Source organism: Papaver somniferum, unplaced genomic scaffold (assembly GCF_003573695.1).
Source record: "Papaver somniferum cultivar HN1 unplaced genomic scaffold, ASM357369v1 unplaced-scaffold_99, whole genome shotgun sequence".
Lineage (NCBI taxonomy): Eukaryota > Viridiplantae > Streptophyta > Magnoliopsida > Ranunculales > Papaveraceae > Papaver > Papaver somniferum.
In genome coordinates, this window is record NW_020653081.1 from 1,065,496 (window position 1) to 1,086,731 (window position 21,236).

Below are 21,236 nucleotides of genomic sequence, written 5' to 3' on the forward strand. Positions count from 1 at the left end.
TCACCGTTAGATGAAAAACCTGATTTCTCCAAGCTAATATCTTTCAACCGTTAGATCGAAACTTAGCTTGTCATACACAAATGAAATGTGTTTCATTTAGGTTTGAGTAACCGTACCTAAACGTGTACACTTGGTTGGTTCACAAATAGTTAACCGAGGTTAGCCATATGAGTACTTTCATATCAACCATATTCATCTTTCCCAAAACTAGTTCAAATGACTCATAAGAACTAGTTGATAGAATTGTTCAATTACTTAGGTCTTTATTCATAGACACAATTGAAACAAAATCTGTTTGATTCACTTGAATCAATTCATGAACAATATATCCATGGTTTGCAAAGATTGCATTCCTTATTGATTTATTGTTTTAAGTTCATGAACTTCCGATTTGAGAAATAACCAACTTGAGTACGCGTACGGGTACATATACCTTAGCTAACCGGATTTGAGTTTGGATACTCAGCAAATGTTTTCGGTTCGAAAACTTCTGTGAGTACGCGTACCTAAGGTGACTGGTTTTCCAGTTTGTAAACTACAAACTCCAGAAAAAAAGATCGGTTAGAAAACTTCTGCCAGTACGCGTACGGGTACGCGTACCCAACCTGTCTCTTTTACCAAAGTCGCATGCACAAGTGCACACAATTGGTTTCCGGCACATGGATTTATACACTAATGTGCGAACACACTATATATGCTTATATCCATAGTTAGTTACATAATCTCAACTCTACATTTCAATCATTGAAATATTCTTCTATAATGTTATAACAATCGTTATTCACGACTATCGTCATCAAAGCTATTTTTAAGATTGAAACGTCATCATGACTTTCGTCACGGATAAAGATGAAGAGTGGTTAAATCGAAAGCTTACCAACACGTATTTCGAGAAAAAGATAGGCGAGTAAACTCGGCTCGAAATGGCAACTGTGTATGTCTGAAAACTATCATACTTATACGCCTTTGTCTCAAGAGTAGGAGATAGAGAGATAGACTTTAGAGTGATAGATAAGTTCAAGTCTCCACATACCTTTTAGTCGGATGAAGTTCCACTGGTTCCCCGAGTAGTTCTTCGTCTTCGTAAGATGATCCTCCATGGAGTCTAGAGCTCAACTACACTAATATGTCCTAAACCGAGACTTAGCTATAAGTAGTCTAGAAATCAAGACATATAGTTTTGACAACTAAACTTGACAAACATGCTTGAGATAGAAACGCATGAGAGTTCGGCCGAGCAGTGCTCTAACAATCTCCCCCTTTGTCAATTTTAGTGGCAAAACTATCAATACATATGGATTACAAAATAAATAAAACTTTGTAGCTTCTCGTCCACATGCTTGATCTCCTTGGTGCTTCAACGTTACTTGAAAACTTCGTATTTTCCAAGTACTCCCATGATTTCATAGATGTTCAATTCAACATCATAGTTGTTGAAGTTCCGTAGCCATAACAATGAGAAAACAAAAGATCTCGATCATTGTTATACAGTGTTATAGTATTATTACACAGTATCAAAGCTCTTATATCACAACTTCGACAACAATACTATGGTGATATGTATCACTCCTCCTTAGTCAATACTTCGTCTCAACATGAAAAGCACTCCCCCTTACATAATGATCCGAAAACCATATGTATTTGTAGTGTGAACTACATATTAATTCTCCCCCTTTTTGTCAATAAAATTGGCAAAGGTACGAAAACGGGATCCTACTGAAATTTTCATGGAGACACTTCAAGACCAAAGAAAAGCACATATCAACTTGTTTAGATGCAATCATATAGCCGAAGCTAAATGCATTCATCAAGGAGTTTATAAAGATACAAGATACCTCCTCAAAATTCCACAGCCGCACTCCCCACAAAGATATGGAAATTAAGCGCAAGTTCAAAAGAACTCTCCCCCATTTGATGTCATTCCCGAGAGAACAACAAGAGCGACCTTACTTTTACAAGAAAAGAAGGATTTCTTTGGACAACAAAAACCACAAAATGATTTTGTATCCAAAAATTCTCAATTAAACTAACCACAAGAGAGCCCATGATTAATTTAAGGGAAATTTTGAGTTTGGTGCCTATAAAATGCTACACCTTTGCGTTTGGTGCCTAACTTTGTCCAACTTTGAGTTTGGTGCCCAGTCAATAGATTGACCGTCTTGACCATCCAATAAACAGTTAAAAATGCAAAATGACCAATTAAATTCTTATTTCTATTTTATTTACTAACTTTTCCAGGATGGTATCATCTCCAACTCATCTCCTCCTCTACTATTCTCTGAAACTCAAAGTTTCCCACTATCTCTCTCTCTAACTCTTATTTTTCTCTAATCTTAACACCCATCTCTGTTTACTAACTCGTGGAATCTAAATCCAGCAGAAGCAATCTCCAAAAAGTATATCCACTATTATGAACTGATTTGTAAACAACCTTGATTTGTAGTAGTTAGAAGAAGCGATCCATGTCAAGGGAAAAGAAGAGGCGATTCATGAATGTATTATGAAAACTCTTAAAGATGAGTAGTTAGAAGCGTTTACAGAGAGGAGGCTTGAGTCATGACTACGACGATGAACATTTAATTTATATAGTTCTCATTTTCTTAAGATCATATTTGATCGATCGCAAACATTTCTAATTGTACTTTGAGTTATTTTTGATTTTTCAATCGAGACTCTAAGTTATCTGAAACTTCTGAAAGTTTTTCATGAAATTTTTGCTTCATGTTTGAATTGCTATAAGCAATACGAATTCAAAATTGCTATAAGCAAGATGGATTCAAAATTGTTATAAGAAAGATGGATAGGTTGATCTAGATTTTGATGCTTCTTCTTAATGATAACGATGGTGGTTTAATGGTGGTAGACTGGTAGTGGTGGTTCAATTATGGTGGTTCTAACCATTATCTCAAACGGCTGTCAGTAGCGTTAGCTGATAAATTATTAACCTAAAATATAAATCAAATTATGGACGGTCAACTAGTCAGCCGTTAAGTCAATTGTTTGACTGGGTCCCACTAGGCACCTAACTCAAAGTTGGACAAAGTTTGGCACCAAACGCAAAGGTATACCATTTTATAGGCACCAAATTCAAAATTTCCCTTAATTTAATCGGAATACACAACAAAAATAACCATAAACGAATCTATGATTAGTTTAGTTGGAAATGCTCACACAAGAAGACTTATGGAGCCGCACAGTATACACATAAAATATGGACTAGGGAAAGATCAATATTGCGGGGTATACGAGGATTCATTCTATCTTCATCACTATTTGCATAACGACATTCAATAGAAATAATCCTCGTAAACAAAATATTTTAACCTATCTTCCATCAAAGAATTGACATAATAGGCTTAACTTTTGTTATGTCAAGAGTTCATCGATCTTGTATCAATACATGCATATCGACATATAAACGAGATAACTTTTGACATTGTATGGGACAATAATAGTTCACGGACGCAAACATACATATCCCATAACATATTGCAATATATAAAACCATAAAGATTAATACTGCAAAAATCATCTTTCAAACCAGCTTTAGAGTTTGAACAAATAAATATAAAAAAACGAAGATGAAAACGTTGGACATAGCTATGTGTACTCACAATAATGGATATTCCAAACCCTAGTTATCCTTCTTAAACAAAAACAAGAATAAAATTCTCTTAAGAAGTTTCCTAGTCAAATAAATCATCTAATCAAGTCGAGCTAAAAGATCTCGAACAGAGACAAGTTCCTCATTGGATTCCTTCAACTTGTTCCTCACGAACTAAAGATTTCTTTTAGCGATCACGAATTGTTCACGTAGAACTTGAAAATCTTGAAGAAGATTTCCAACCAGTTGTTGTGACATTTGAACTGGTTGATTTTTTTCATAATCTATTGCCTGGTAGCAGTTTATAAGAACAAGATTCTCATAAAACCCAGCGATAACATCTCTTTCAATCTCAACTTCCTTCTTGCACCCTTCCATTGTTTGCACCTTTAATCCTCAGGAGACTGTTTCCGTTACCGAACTAGTATATACCAAGAAAAAAATTCATGATATATATATATATATATATATATATGTATGAGATACATATAGAAAAACCTTAGGGTTAATGTCGGTAATGGCCAGGTACGTAAACGCTCACGGTTAGGAAACGGGTTCTAAACCCTACGAGAAAGGGAGCCTTATGTCAAAAGACTTTTCCAAGAGATTTATAAGACACAGAAGGAGCATTGAAAAACCAGTGGTTCAAACAAGCCATAGAAAACGAATTACAAACGAGTAATACAACAACCATTTTTGTCAAGATGGGTTATATCTTGAACTCAATGTGCATTCTCTTAAGGTTGGAATTAGAATGCATAGTTTACAAAATGATTACATTGTTGTATGAGCGAGTATCTCATCATCGTTTTCCTTCTCTGAGGTACAAGGAGAAATAGTGGGAATAATTTCAAAATAATTATTATGATAAGGATGAGGCATATCTGAAAATGATTTCTTCCTTAATTTTTTGATTTTTCGCTTGAAATTATTTATACTGGTCTTTAAATCGGAAGCACGATTATTAATATGAATGTAATCAGAACCAGATTCATTTGACACAGTGTGATCCTTGCCGTTAGATGATATTTCCTCTTTGATTGAAACCTCCTTCTTCCTTTGTCGTCTTTTTCCTTTTACTGGAACATCCACAGACTTAGTTTCTTATATGACCTTCTTTCCTCTAAGATTGTAGAAGGAGTTAGGATCATACATATGAATAAGAGAAGACATATCGTAGTAATCTTCAGGATTTGAGACAATAACGTTCTCAAAATGGAGAGAAACAGGCTTGGTTACTTCTTTTGACATCCATATAAGAATGTTATGACGTTTTTCATTCCTTATTCGAAAACGACATTTTCGTTCAACGTGACCTTTGTTTCCACAATAATAGCACTTAAAGGTAACGTTATTCACGGCTCTCTTATGTCCTGTTTTTGAAGAATGACCATCTTTGTTAACAGGAACATTAGCTGTAGTAGGTGTTTCACATAGAGAGTTATTATTTGCACGTACAAAATTGATCTTCCCAGTGTTTGGAGCGTCTATTCCTTTATAGCCCAGACCACGTGTATCACGATGTTCTTTACATGCTCCTAACATGGAGGATAATTTTGTAGAGCTAGTGTTGAATCTTTTAAGATTCTCTTCTAGTGATTTTACCTTGTTTACAGTTGTATACAGGTCATCCTTCGATTTCTTATCTTTGATGTGAAAGAGTCGTTTACTGTCATTAGCCTCTTTGATTTGAGAGTCACACATTGCCTTAGATTCTGTAAGTTTTTCTTTCAACTCATAGATACTCTTATGAAGTTTTTCACATTCAGCGTCCTTTGACCGGAGATCTTCATCACGGTCTTTAAGGATGGATTGTAACAGTGTATAACCACTATCGTATCCTTTAAAGAGTTTTTTTAGTTTCATGTTTTCACGACAGAGAGGAAACAGATATTCTGCCAGGTAGGAAGTTGATCTTTTTTTTCCTATGATATCTCCAAAGAGTATAATATACTGTGAGACTTCTTCATCAATATTTGGTCCCTCGTCTGAGTCACTCTCATCAGAAAGTTCATCTAGTTGATTATTTAAGCGAGCTTCCCAGTTTACATCGGTCTCAGACAGAGGGGAACAAGTGATAGACTTATTTGAGGTCTCAGAACTCTAAACATTATCAAGAGGATCCTGATCTAGTTTTGCGAAGTTAGAGATATCACTACTATCCATAGACTCAGATCGCTACAAACACATACTTTTGAGGTCTTGAACGTGTTTGCCTGCTCTGATACCAATTGAAAAAATGGGGGTACAACAACCACACCCAATATTTCAATTGGCAATCTGTATGGACTAACTCCAATATACTTTCTAGAGAATCAACTAGACAGTCAGACTCAATCAAGAGAAAAGTATATGGAGGAGTTAATATCTCTCTCTCACTTGATTTGATCTTTACTCAAGCAAATAGAAATCTGCGAGTCTTTATCAAATACAAGGATAATAACTTGGATGGTACCAAAAACCAATATCCAAGTGTCAATCAATTTAAATCAACAACCAAAGGTTGGATATTCTAATTGATTGATCTTAACGCACAACCTGTGATATTTCAATTATATAACGAAATATAATGCGGAATAAGAATAACACAGACACCAGAAATTTTGTTAACGAGGAAACCACAAATGCAGAAAAACCCCGGGACCTAGTCCAGATTGAACACCACACTTTATTAAGCCGCTACAGAGCCTACTACAAACTAACTTTGGTCAGGACTGTAGTTGAACCCTAATCAATCTCACATTGATTCAAGGTGCAGTTGCGCTCCTTACGTCTCTGATCCTAGCAGGATACTACGCATGTGATTCCCTTAGATGATCTCACCCACAACCAAGAGTTGCTACGACCCAAAGTCGAAGACTTGATAGACAAATATGTCTCACACAGAAAAGTCTATAGGATTGAATAAATCTGTCTCCCACAGAAATACCCAAGAGTTTTTGTTCCGTCTTTTGATAAATCAAGGTGAACAAGAACCAATTGATAATACAGACTTATATTCCCGAAGAACAACCTAGTATTATCAATCACCTCACAACAATCTTAATCATATGGTAGCGAAACAAGATGTTGCGGAATCACAAACGATGAGACGAAAATGTTTGTGATTTCTTTTTATCATGCCCTATCAGAGATATAATCTCAAGTAAATTATTCAATTGAACTCGTACGATAGAAAATGGAAATATCAGATCGCTCAACTTCAAGAGAAGTAGTTTCGTCTGGCTTCACAATCTCAATGAAGTCTTTCAGTCGTTAACCTACAGGGTCTCGGGAAGAAACCTAAGGTTAAAGGAGAATCGATTCTATCAAACTAACTAGTATCATAGGGGAGGCTTGGGGATTAGTTTTTCCAATTACTAGATATCTCCTTTATATAGTTTTCAAATCAGGATTTGCAATCTAAGTTACCTTGGTAACAAAGCATTCAATATTCACCGTTAGATGAAAAACCTGATTTCTCCAAGATAATATCTTTCAACCGTTGGATCGAAACTTAACTTGTCATACACAAATGAAATGTGTTTCATTTAGGTTTGATTAACCGTACCTAAACGTGTACACTTAGTTGGTTCATAAATAGTTAACCGAGGTTAGCCATATGAGTATTTTCATATCAACCATATTAATCTTTCTCATAACTAGTTCAAATGACTCATAAGAACTAGTTGATAGAGTTGTTCAATTGCCTAGGTCTTTATTCATTGACACAATTGAAACAAAATCGGTTTGATTCACTTGAATCAATTCATGAACAATATAGCCATGGTTTGTAAAGATTGCATTCCGTATTGATTTATTTTTTTAAGTTCATGAACTTCCGATTTGAGAAATAACTAGCTTGAGTACGCGTACGGGTACATGTACCTTAGCTAACCGGATTTGAGTTTGGAAACTCAGCAGAAATTTCCGGTTCGAAAACTTCCATGAGTACGCATACGGGTACGCGTACCTAAGGTGATTGGTTTTCCAGTTTGTAAACTACAAACTTCAGCAGAAATTTTCGATTAGAAAACTTCCTCCAGTACGCGTACGGGTACACGTACCCAACCTGTCTCCTTTACCAATGTCGCATGCACAACTGCACACAATTGGTTTCCGGCACATGGATTTATACACTAATGTGCACACACACTATATATATGCTTATATCCATAGTTGGTTACATAATCTCAACTCTACATTTCAATCGTTGAAACATTCTTCTATAATGTTATAACAATCATTAGTCACGACTATCGTCATCAAAGCTATTTTCAAGATTGCAACGTCATCATGACTTTCGTCACGGATAAAGATGAAGAGTGGTTAAAGCGAAAGCTTACCAACATGTATTTCGAGAAAAAGATAGGCGAGTAAACTCGGCTCGAAATGGCAAATGTGTATGTGTGAAAACTATCATACTTATACGACTTTGTATCAAGAGTAGGAGATAGAGAGATAGAATTTTAAGTGATAGATAAGTTCAAGTCTCCACATACCTTTTAGTCGGATGAATTTCCACTGGTTCCTCGAGTAGTTCTTCGTCTTCGTAAGATGATCGCCATGGAGTCTGGAGCACAACTACACTAATATGTCTTAAACCGAGACTTAGCTATAAGTAGTCTAGAAATCAAGACATATAGTTTTGACAACTAAACTTGACAAACATGCTTAAGATATAAACGAATGCGAGTTCGACCGAGCAGTGCTCTAACAAATCCAAGCTTTGGTTGTTGATTGAAATTGATCGATCCTTGAACATTGGTCTTTGGTACCGTTCAAATGATTTCTCTTGTATTCAATCAGGCTCTCAAATTTCTATTTGTTCGAGTGAGGATTGAATCGAGAAATTGAGATATAACTCTTTTATATAATTTTTATTAAGATTGAGTCTGACTGTCTAGTTGATTCTCTTAAAAGTATATTGGAGTTAGTTCATACAGATTGCTAAGCGAAATATTGGGTGAGGTTATTGTACCCCCACTTTTTCAGAAACCTTAGATTCTTCTGAGGGATTTTAATTCTATGTTGGAGGTTAGAGATAGAATTGGTGCAGCTGCTATTCCCCCTGCTCATTATTATGAATTTAGGGATTGTGCTCAGGATTGTCTTATTTTTGACTTAAGATATAGTGGTTGTTTTTATTCTTGGAGCAATAAGCATGAGGGCGAAACAAAAATTGCTTCAAAAATAGAGAGAGTAATGGTTAATATGGGCTAGATTATTTTTCTGAATCAAGTGCAGAATTTCTTCATCTTGGTGTTTCAGATCATAGCCCAGCCATAATTAGTATTTTTGAAGGAAGATATCATGGTCCTCCTCCTTATAAGTTATGCCGCTTTGGGGAAGATGAACCAGATTTCTTAGAAGTTGTCAAGAATGCCCTTATTCGTGGTAATCCTATGATGGTTCTTGTTAATAAATTAAAGAGACCTAAGAAGGTGTTGATTGATTAGAAAAATGATAGATTTAGAAGATTTTCTGAACAGGTTGTGATTGCTAAGAATCAAATGTATGATCTTCAAAAATAACTTTAGACATATCCTTTTAATAGAGATATTGCTAAATAAAAGAAGGCGGTTGTTCAATCTTGTGCAAAATTGGTAAGATATGAAGAATCAATTCTTAAAGAGAAATCTAAAGTGAAGTGGATGGCAGTTGGAGACTCAAATGCTAGATTTTTTTATTCTTATTTAAAATAAAGAAGATCAAGAAATAATATCTTGATTCTTAATTCTAGAAATAATGTAAGATCGGAAGATGACAGAGAAATTGGGGCTGAGTGTGTTGATTTCTTCAATTCCTTGTTTAATGAGGACACTTTTTCAGTTTAATCCAAGGTTGTTATTGCTAATCTAAATTTTGAGAGATTGGTTTATTCTGATGATGTTATAGAGTTGGATACACCAGTATCCAGAGATGAGATACTTGTATCTCTTTTTTATATTCATTTTTAAAAGACTCCTCGACCTGATAGGTACAATTGCTATTTCTTTAAAAACGATTGGTCTATGGTAGGTGATGATTTGTAGCAGCCATTATGAATTTCTTCAAATATGGTAAATTATTGAAGGAGGTAAATAATACTTTTCTTACCTTAACATCTAAATGTGAAAATCCATCTTCCATTTCTGATTTTAGGCACATATCTTATTGTAACGTCATTTATAAATGCATTATCAAGATGATTGCTTCTAGAATAAGTTTGTCTTGAAAGAATTAAATTAGTGAGTTCAAATCAATATGCATTTATCTCTGGAAGATCCATCCAAGACAATATACTTCTTGCTCATGAGATTGTAAGGAATTATCATAATACTAAGGGGTCTCCTAGTGTGCTCTGAAATTAGATATTCAAAAGGCTTATGATACGGTGAGTTGGGAGGCTATAAGAGTTGCTATGAATAAATTTGGTTTTCCAAGTAAGTTTATTGGTTGGATTATGGTAAGTATTTCTTCTTCAAGATTCTTTGTTATGGTTAATGGATCTCCATATGAATTTTTTGGTGCTTATAGAGGAATAAGACAAGGTTGTCCCTTGTCACCCTATTTGTTTGTGATAGTGATGGAAGTTATAAGTGTTTTGTTGAAGAAACAAGTTACTTCTGGCTCTTTTGGTCTTCATCCAAAGTGCAAAATTACTCAGCTGACACATCTTTGTTTTGCAGATGATGTCCTAGTTTTCTTTAAGGGCAATATGAAGTCTGCTCAGGTTTTTTCTAATGTGCATGCTGATTTTAGTAAGTTCTCTGGGTTAGTTATAAATAATAAGAAGACTTCCATTTTTTATTCTGATGTTGAACATAGTTTTGTGAATGCTATTATTGGTTGCTTATCACATTCTAAATAAAATGCGCCTATTAGATATTTAGGGGTTTCTTTAATATACACTAGACTTTATTATGTGGATTGTCTTCCACTTACTGATAAGGTAATCAAGAGGATCAAATAATGGAAAGCAAAACATATGGCTTTTGCTGGAAGATTATTGTCAATAAGACATGTTTTAAGTGGTATGGCATATTTTTGGTTCACATGTTTTGTGCTTTCTAAGAGAGTTATAAAGGAGATGGGTACTATATTTAAAAGGTCTCTATGGTCTGGATCAGATTTAGGGAAGAAACATAATCCAGTAAGATGGAATCATATTTGCACTGATGAGAAGGTAGGTGGGCATGGAGTTAAGAATTTGGAAGGCACCAATGTTGCAGCAAGTTTGAGGCATATATGGGATATCACTTCTGGTAAGGAGACAATCTGGACTCAATGGATTCAGTCAAATCTTATAAAAAGCAGAGATTTTTGGTCTTTAACAATTCCTCAAGATTGTTCTTGGATTTGGAGAATAATCCTTGAGTTTAGAAGTGTTGCTCAGCAATTCATGGGTGTATGTATTGGTAATGGTGAGAACATTAGTTTTTTTATGGTTTATGGCATCAAAAAGGGAGAGTATGTGATTGGATGCCTGCTGAGTGTATTCAAGATATGTGTACAAATTAACAGATGACTCTTGCACATTGTATGGAGGATGATTACTGGAATTTTCCTAATTGCATGCAGTCATAATGTGGATTGTCCTATTTTATCTTAGTTGTTGGGAGAAGAATTTGATAGTAGAGATGCTGGCATGCCTATTTGGAAAGCTAGTCTTAACAGTGATTTTTCTATGCATCACACTTACAAGACTCTTTGTGGTAATGATGTTGAGGTTATTTGGCATAAAATGGTTTGGCTCAAGAATAGAATCCCAGGGAATTCTTTTATTTTTTGGGGAGCTTTATTAAGAAGGCTAAAAACTAGATTTAAATCACAGAGGTGGGGTTTGACTGAGAATGCTAGTTGTTTAATTTGTGAAACTGGTATTGAGGATGAAGATCACTTATTCTTTGAATGTCCTTTCTAAAAATCTATTTGGGTTGGCCTTTTGATCAAAATGGGGTGTTTTAGAGAACCAAGAGTAAATTGGGAAGTAGAACTTCAATGGTGTATTGATACTTTTAAAGGGGATGGAGTTATTGTTTCTCTGCAAAAACTCTGCCTAAATAGTTTTGTTTATCATATATGGAGAGAAAGAAATATGAGAGGTTTTTCTACTCAAAGTACCACTGCTGATGGAGTTAGCTATCTGATTGTTAATGATGTCAGATTGAAATATATTTCTGCGATTCTTATAGAGATGGATAAACCTCAGGTTAGGGAGCTGATGGATGGATGGGGGATAACTTATGCTTTTCAGTCTAAGAAAATTATACCTTGTTCTTGGATTCCTCCTCCTAGTGAGGATGAAGTTATGATCCATATAGATGGATCAAGGAAGGATGATTCAGGTGGTAATGGAGCTATTATTAGGAATCATCTAGGTACCGCTATTGCAGCTGCTTGTGGTGGTTCAGTTCCTGCTACTGTGGTAACTCATGAACTTCAGGGTGAAGAATTAGGCTTCAAACTAGCAAAGTTTAAGAGATATAAAGGTCTTCATGTCATTACAGATTCAATAGTGGTATACAAGTTGCTTGCTGCTAAGAAGCCTACCCTGCCTGGAGTGTTCTTCACATATAGAGACGTATTTTTCACTTAAGGTTAATTTTTGAGGCTATTAGATATCCTTATGTTTTTCGCGAGACAAAAAGGTAGTTGATCATCTTGCAAGTATTCACCCATTGGAAATTTTGTCGAAGTTGATCAATTGCGAAGTATTGTAGAGGAGGATAGTAGTCATAAAGTCTATTTTAAACAGTTTTTTTTTTTTTTTTGATTTGTAGTTCGTAAGGTTATGGGTTCTCCTTAATCGATACACGAAAGAAACTTAAGAGTCTTTTGAAAATGCGGGGGTATAATAACCTCACTCAATATTTCGATTAGTAATCTGTATGGACTAACTCCAATATACTTTCTAGAGAATCAACCAGACAGTTAGACTCAATCTAGAGAAAAGTATATCGAGGAGTTAATATCTCAATCTCTTGATTTGATCTTTACTCAAGAAAATAGAAATCTGCGAATCTTTATCAAATACAAGGATAAAAACTTGGATGGTACCAAAGACCAATATCCAAGGATCAATCAATTTCCAATCAACAACTAAAGGTTGGATTACACAATTGATCGATACAACGCACAACCTGTGATATTTCAATTATATAACAAAATATAAAGGGTATTTTTGGATTTCAAAATCACATTAAAAATTTATCCTCCTGATCTTCTCCTCCAAATATCTTTATATCTTCGCTTCAGCAATTCCCCACTTTCAATCTGCAATCAAATATCATCAAACCATTGATTTTAATTGGAAGAAGATGAATAGTCATTTTTGTTTATGAAGAAATAAACAACAGAAAGGAACAGATTGATACAAAAACTTGTGATTAATCAACAAATATAGAACTCAATGAAATCACTAAAACTTCATCGAAACCTAAAGTTCCCCGGATCTGAAACGAGTGATATAAAAAGAAAAGAAATATGTTTCCCGAAAGTAGTGATCATTGATAATGATAACAAATAAATAATAAAAAGGTGAGGTTTTAAGTGGATTTAAATAAACTCTCCATTTCCATCATGCAAACACGTTAAATCATGGGATTCTTTTTACCCGAGCTTGATTGATGGGGATAAACCAGTCAGTTACTGGATTTATTTCTTTATCCTTCATTTTTTTAAAATAGGTTGTTATAGAGACGAATCCACTGCTTGGATTAGAAGAAGAAAACATACCTTATTAGAGACGAATCCAAACCCTTTCATTAAGATAAGAAAAGAAAGTTTTGCAAGTTTTATTAGAATCAAAATTAAACGAATTTAGTATTTCCATTTTGAACATCCGAATATACCCTTCCGTTTAATAATCATCGTTATAAACCGTTGACAAAGAAGGACAAATGGCAGCTTGCTATTTGTCCCTCACTCCCCCATCAAAAATTCACTCTTGAGATATTACTAGCTTGAGTATGCGTACGGGTATACGTACCTTAGCTACCGGATTTGAGTTTACAAACTCAGCAGAAATTTTCGGTTCGAAAACTTCGGTGAGTACGCGTACCTGGTTTAATATTTTGCAACCTTACAAACTCCAGCAGAAATTTTCGGTATGAAAACTTTCATGAGTACGCGTACGGGTACGCGTACTCAACCTGTCTCCTTCACCAATACCGCATGCACATATATGCACGCACTTGGCTTCCGGCACATGAATTTATACAATAATGTGCGAACACACTATATATGCTTATATCCATAGATGGTAATCTCAACTCTACATTTCAATCATTGAAACATTCTTCTATAATGCAATAACAATCGTTATTCACGACTATCGTCATCAAAGCTATTTTCAAGATTGAAACGTCATCATGACTTTCCTCACGGGTAAAGATGAAAATGGTTAAAGCAAAAGCTTACCAACACATATTTCTAGAAAAATATAGGCGAGTAAACTCGGCTCGAAATAGCAAATGTGTATGTATGAAAACTATCAGACTCATACGACTTTGTCTTAAGAGTAGGAGATAGAATATACTTTTGAGTGATATATAAGTTCAAGTTTCCACATACCTTTTAGTCGGATGAAGTTCCACCGGTTCCTTGAGTAGTTCTTTGTCTTCGTAAGATAATCGCCATGGAGTCTGGAGCTTCAACTACACTTGACTATCCTAGACCGAGACTTAGTCATAAGTAAACTAGAAATCAAGACATATAGTTTTGATCACTAATATTGACAAACATGCTTGAGATAGCAACCCATGCGAGTTCGACCGAGAAATGCTCTAACAATCTCCCCCTTTGTCAATTTTAGTGGCAAAACTATTAATACATATGGATTACAAAAAAGATAAAACTTTGTAGCTTCTTGTCCACATGCTCGATCTCCTTGGTGCTTCAACATTACTCGAAATCTTCGTCACTTCCAATTACTCCAATGATTCCAAAGGTTGTAAGTTTAGCATCATCGTTTTTGAAGTTCCGTAGCCATAACAATGAAAAAACAAAATCTCTCGATCATTGTTATACAGTGTCATAGTATCATTACACAACATCAAAGTTCTCATATCACAACTTCGACAACAATACTATAGTGATATGTATTACTCCCCCTTAGTCAATACTTTGTCTCAACATGAAAACCACTCCCCCTTACATAATGATCCGAAAACCATATATATTTGTAGTGTGAACTACATATTAATTCTCCCCCTTTTTGTCAATAAAATTGGCAAAGGTACGAAAACGGGATCCTAATGAAATTCTCATGGAGACACTTCAAGACCAAAGAAAAGTACATATCAACATTGTGTTGATGCAATCATATAGCCGAAGCTAAATGCATTCATCACGGAGTTTATAAAGATACAAGATAACTCCTCAAATATTCCACAGCCGCACTCCCCTCAAAGATATGGAAATTAAGCGCAAGTTCAAAAGAACTCTCCCCCATTTGATGTTATTACCGAAAGAACAACAAGAGCGACCTTACTTTTACAAGAAAAGAAGGATTTCTTTGGACACCAACAACCAAAAAATGATTTGTTATCTATAAATTCTCAATCAAATTAACCACAAGAGAATCCATGATTAATCTAATCGGAATACACAGCCAAAATAATCACAAATGAATCTATGATTATTTTTGTTGGAAATGCTCACACAAGAAGACTTATGGAGCCACACAGTATATACATAAAATATGGATCAGGGAAGATCAATACTGCGGAATATACAAGGACTCATTCTATTTTCCATCACTATTTGCATAACGATATAAAATAGACATAATCCTTGTTAACAAAATATTTTAACCTATCTTCCATCAAAGAATTGACATAATAGGATTAACTTTTGTTTGTCAAAAGTTCATTCATTCTTGTATCAATACATGCATATCGACATACAAACGAGATAACTTTTGATACCGTATGGGACAATAATAGTCCACGGACGCAAACACACATATCCCATAGCATATTGCAATATATAAAACCATAAAGATTAATACTGCAAGCATCATCTTCCAAAACAATTTTTTAGAATTTAAACAAATAAACCTAAAAACACGAAGATGAAAACGTTGGACTAGCTATGTGTACTCACAATAATAGCTATTCCAAACTCTAGTTATTCTTCTAAACAAAACAAGAATAAAATTCTCATAAGAAGATTTACTAGACATTATAGAGCTTTCTCAGAGCATCCACATAGAATTCCTTCTTATTATTTAAGAAGCTATTGATAATGGGATCATTTAATTCCTCTAGATCTTCAGAAATGTCAGTTAACTCACTAAGTTCTCTTTTCAGTTCACACAAGGTGTTCTTAGTTAGAGACAACATTTATTCATAGTGAGTTATCTTTTCTAAAGAGGAAATGATTTGAGATTTTAAATCATTTCTCTTGTTGATGAAATCTTTCACCATGCCTCTAAAATCATTAACATAATGACAAACAGATAAGAGACAGTTAGAAGAAGAACCTTCTTCATTGATTGTAAACTTCACTTTCTTTACTCTTAAGGAAGAGATTCCTTCATAAAGATACACATTAACTGCTTCGACTGCATCTCTTCTTGTGATCCCTCTAGTTACATGAGCCATGAGAATGTATCTTTTGATAAGGAAGGAGAAAAGAAGGAAACAGAATTACATATACGGATTTGTAAACTCAAAATCCTAAAAAGACATTGAATGAGTCTTTCGGGATTTTTTATCCGCCTTCCATCTTCTTAGGAAATATTTTCTTAACAATTAAAAAAAAAAAGATTTACAAACACAAGGAATTGAGCCACTTTTTAGTGCAAACCTCATTTTTCCTAAGCTAAAAATAAGGATGCGGACGTCACCAGCATTAGTTGGTGACTGAGTGAGCCATATGCTGACACCTCTTATTTTTTCGTGGCTTTTTACTGTTTGTTGTGTAGACAGATTTCTTACCTCGTCTCGATCTGAATTTTTTTAAAAGAGCTTGGTTATCTGGACCCAGATTCATTTTCTGCATATTCTCTTGAAGTTTGGTGATTCGCTTATTGCTCTTTCTGAATCTCCAGCAAGTGCTCTGTTCATGCTTCGAATGTCCACAAAAAGAACAAATCAATGAGGATTTTTCGTCTTTATGTGATTTTTCTTGTTTACACAACAATCAACAAACGTTGTTCCTTGATTAGTTGGAACGCACATCTTTGAGCTTTGATGCTTTTGAATCCTAAACCATTAGTGTTTCCAAAGGATCTCTGACGAAATAACATTGCTGCAATTTTGTCAGAGCTTCCAGATAACCTTTGGAGGTCATACTTGAGAGTGTTAATCTCTTCTTCCTTTAGACACATGGTTCTGACGAACTTGTCATTAAGATGCTCCATCTCAATGTTTTTCTCCCGGAGTGATGATTCAACTCTCTTCAAGGAGGCCTTCAAGTGAAGGTTTTCTTGAAGAATCTCTTTATTCAAGAAACTCTGTGTCACATTCAAGTTCTGAATCAGAAGTTGAAGAGGAGAGAGACTCTGTAGTAGACTCATCTGAGACATCCAGAGTAGTTTTGTCTTCTATTGAATCATCAGAAGCATTAACTGAAGACGAATATTCATCGTCTATTTTTCCCCTTTATCAAATCCTTGACCTTTCTGATTAATAATGAATTATCAATTCATCAGCCTAAGACAATTGAGAGGATACACCTGTTTTGGTTACAGCATTGAGCGCGAACGTTCTGCTTGTGTCAAGAATTTTTAACTTTCCTATCAGAGTGTTTCTGGAAAGTGTATCAAGGTTATTTCCCTCAACGATGGCATGCTTCTTAGAGTCGTATCTAGATGGTATCGATCTGAGAATTTTCATCACAATGTCCTTTTCAGGAATAGTCTTACCCAATGCAAAAAATGCATTAACAATTTCAGACACTTTGTGATTAAACTCATTAAATGAATCTTCATCTTCCATACGAAGGTTTTCCGAATCGGAATTAAGGTTTTGAAGCCTAGATTCCTTTTCACTGGTATTACCTTCGAATACGGTTTCTAAGATATCCCACGCATATTTAGACCTAGTGCAGTTTGACACATGGTGCTGAAGATTTGGGGCAATGGCATGTATGATGGCATTCAAACCGTCGGAGTTTTGCTTTGCAGCAAGTATCTCAGCAGCATCGTATTCGCCAATATTTTTTGGAACATTAACATTACCTACTGCAACAACAGGAGCATCATAGCCATTAACAACATATACCCATGATTGAAAATCACGCGCTTGAAGAAAATCTCGCATAACAATTTTCCACCATAAGTAATTAGAGCCATCAAAGACTGGTGGTACGTTAATAGAGATCACACCTCTGTCCATAGAGTCAGATCACTACAAACAAAGACTTTTGAGGTCTTGAACGTGTTTGCCTGCTCTGATACCAATTGAAAATGCGGGGGTACAACAACCTCACCCAATATTTCGATTATAAATATGTATGGACTAACTCCAATATACTTTCTAGAGAATCAACTAGACAGTCAAACTCAATCTAGAGAAAAGTATATCGAGGAGTTAATATCTCAATCTCTTGATTTGATCTTTACTCAAGCAAATAGAAATCTGCGAGTCTTTATCAAATACAAGGATAAAAACTTGGATGGTACCAAACACCAATATCCAAGGATAAATCAATTTCCAATCAACAACCAAAGGTTGGATTACACAATTGATCGATACAACGCACAACCTGTGATATTTCAATTATATAACAAAATATAATGCGGAATAGAAATAACACAAACACCAGAAGCTTTGTTAACGAGGAAACCAAAAATGCAGAAAAACCAAGGGACCTAGTCCAGATTGAACACCACACTGTATTAAGCCGCTACAGACACTAGCCTACTACAAACTAACTTCAATTTGGACTGTAGTTGAACCCTAATCAATCTCACACTGATTCAAGGTACATTTGCACTCTTTACGTCTCTGATCCCATCAGGATACTACGCACTTGATTCCCTTAGCTGATCTCACCCACAACTAAGAGTTGCTACGACCCAAAGTCGAAGACTTGATAAACAAATCTGTCTCACACAGAAAAGTCTATAGAATTGAATAAATCTGTCTCCCACAGAAATACCCAAGAGTTTTTGTTCCGTATTTTGGTAAATCAAGGTGAACATGAACTAATTGTTAAACCAGACTTATATTCCCGAATAACATCCTAGTATTATCAATCACCTCACAATAATCTAATTGTATGGTAGCGAAACTAGATATTGTGGAATCACAAAAGATGAGACGAAGATGTTTGTGATTTTTTTTATCTTGACCTATCAGAGATATAATCTCAAGCCAATTATTCAATTGAACTCGTACGATAGAAAATGACAAGATCAGATCGCTCAACTACAAAAAAAATTCGTTTCGTCTGGCTTCACAATCCCAATGAAGTCATCCAGTCGTTTTTAACCTACAGGGTCTCGAGAAGAAACCTAAGGTTAAAGGATAATCGACTCTAGCAAACCAACTAGTATCAGACAGAAGGTGTGGGGATTAGTTTTTCCAGATGAGATGTCTCCTTTATATAGTTTTCAAATCAGGGTTTGCAATCTAAGTTACCTTGGTAAAAAAACATTCAATATTTACCGTTAGATGAAAAACCTGATTCAACTAAGCTAATATCTTTCAACCGTTAGATCGACACTTAGCTTGTCACGCACACAAATGAAATGTATTCATTTAAGTTTGAGTAACCGTACCTAAAAGTGTACACTTAGTTGGTTCACAAATAGTTAACCAATGGTTAGCCATATGAGCACTTTCATATTAACCGTATTCATCTTTCTCATAACTAGTTCAAATGACTCATAAGAACTAGTTGAAGAGTTGTTCAATTTCTTAGGTATTTATTCATAGACACAATTGAAACAAAATCGGTTTGATCCACTTGAATCAATTCATGAACAATATAGCCACGGTTTGCAAAGATTGCATTCCTTATAATTTATTGTTTTAAGTTCATGAACTACGGATTTGAGATATCACCAGCTTGAGTACGCGTACGGCTATGCGTACCTTAGCTACCGGATTTGAGTTTACAAACTCAGCAAAAAAAAATTCGGTTCGAAAACTTCCGTGAGTACGCGTACCTAAGGTGACTGGTTTACTAGTTTGCAAACTTACAAACTCCAGCAGAAATTTTCGGTATGAAAACTTTCGTGGGTACGCGTACGGGTACGCGTACTCAACCTGTCTCTTTTACTAATACCGCATGCACACATATGCACACACTTGGCTTCCGGCACATGGATTTATACACTAATGTGCGAACACACTATATATGCTTATATCCATAGATGGTAATCTCAACTCTACATTTCAATCATTGAAACATTCTTCTATAATGTTATAACAATCGTTATTCACGACTATCGTCATCAAAGCTATTTTCAAGATTGAAACGTCATCATGACTTTCATCACGGGTAAAGATGAAAATGGTTAAAGCGAAATCTTGCCAACACATATTTCGAGAAAAAGATAGGCGAGTAAACTCAGCTCGAAATAGCAAATGTGTATATATGAAAACTATCATACTTATACGACTTTGTCTCAAGAGTAGGATATATAATAGATTTTTGAGTGATAGATAAGTTCAAGTTTCCACATACCTTTTAATCGGATGAAGTTCCACTAGTTCCTCGAGTAGTTCTTCGTCTTCGTAAGATGATCGCCATGGAGTCTGGAGATTCAAATATACTTGACTATCTTAGACCGAGACTTAGTCATAAGTAAACTAGAAATCAAGACATATAGTTTTGATCACTAATATTGACAAACATGCTTGAGATAACAATGCACGCGAGTTCGACCGAGCAATGCTCTAACATCTTTAATGATGCTTTACTTGCTAAGTGTGCATGGATATTATGCAACAATGAAGATCAGCTGTGAGGGAATTCACTAAAAAAAGATACTTCTCGGATTCTGCTCTTCTTCATGCTAGAGAGAAAAAGAATGCAACTTGGGTCTGGAATAGTCTATTTAAAGAAGTTGATTTCATTAAGAAATATAGCTTTTGGCAAATAGGAAATGGAGAGAAAATTCAGGTATGGAAAGATAAATGGATTTTTGGTGTGGATGAACCTCCAATCCCTATGAATACGTATGCAACACTCTATTCAAAGGATATGTATGTTTGTGATCTAATAAATCAAGCAGACAAAACCTGAAAAATTGATCTTATTAATCAGCTATTTGTACCTGATGTTGCAACAAAGATTTTCAACACCATAATTCCAAGACTGGCGGATGATAATCTAGTTTGGAACCTTACACATAATGGGGTGTTTACTGTCAAGTCAGCCTATAATAAAAAGATGGATATAAAAAATGGTACACAAGCTACAAATCAGGAAGAGGTGCAACTACGGAAAATTATTTGGGGTCTGAAGCTTCCAGAAAAAACAAACTATTTATATGGAAGTGTATAATTGACATTGTCCCGACTAGTGAAAGGATAATGATGCGAATTGATGGGGAGCCATCTGGCTGCTCTATGTATGATTATAGTGTTGAAACCACCAATCACATTCTAATGCACTGTAATTTCACAAGAGCGGTCTATACTTCAGTTCCAGGAATAACACAATCTTTACAAAGCTTTAACAGTGTCCCAGATTGGGTCAAAAGTTGGTT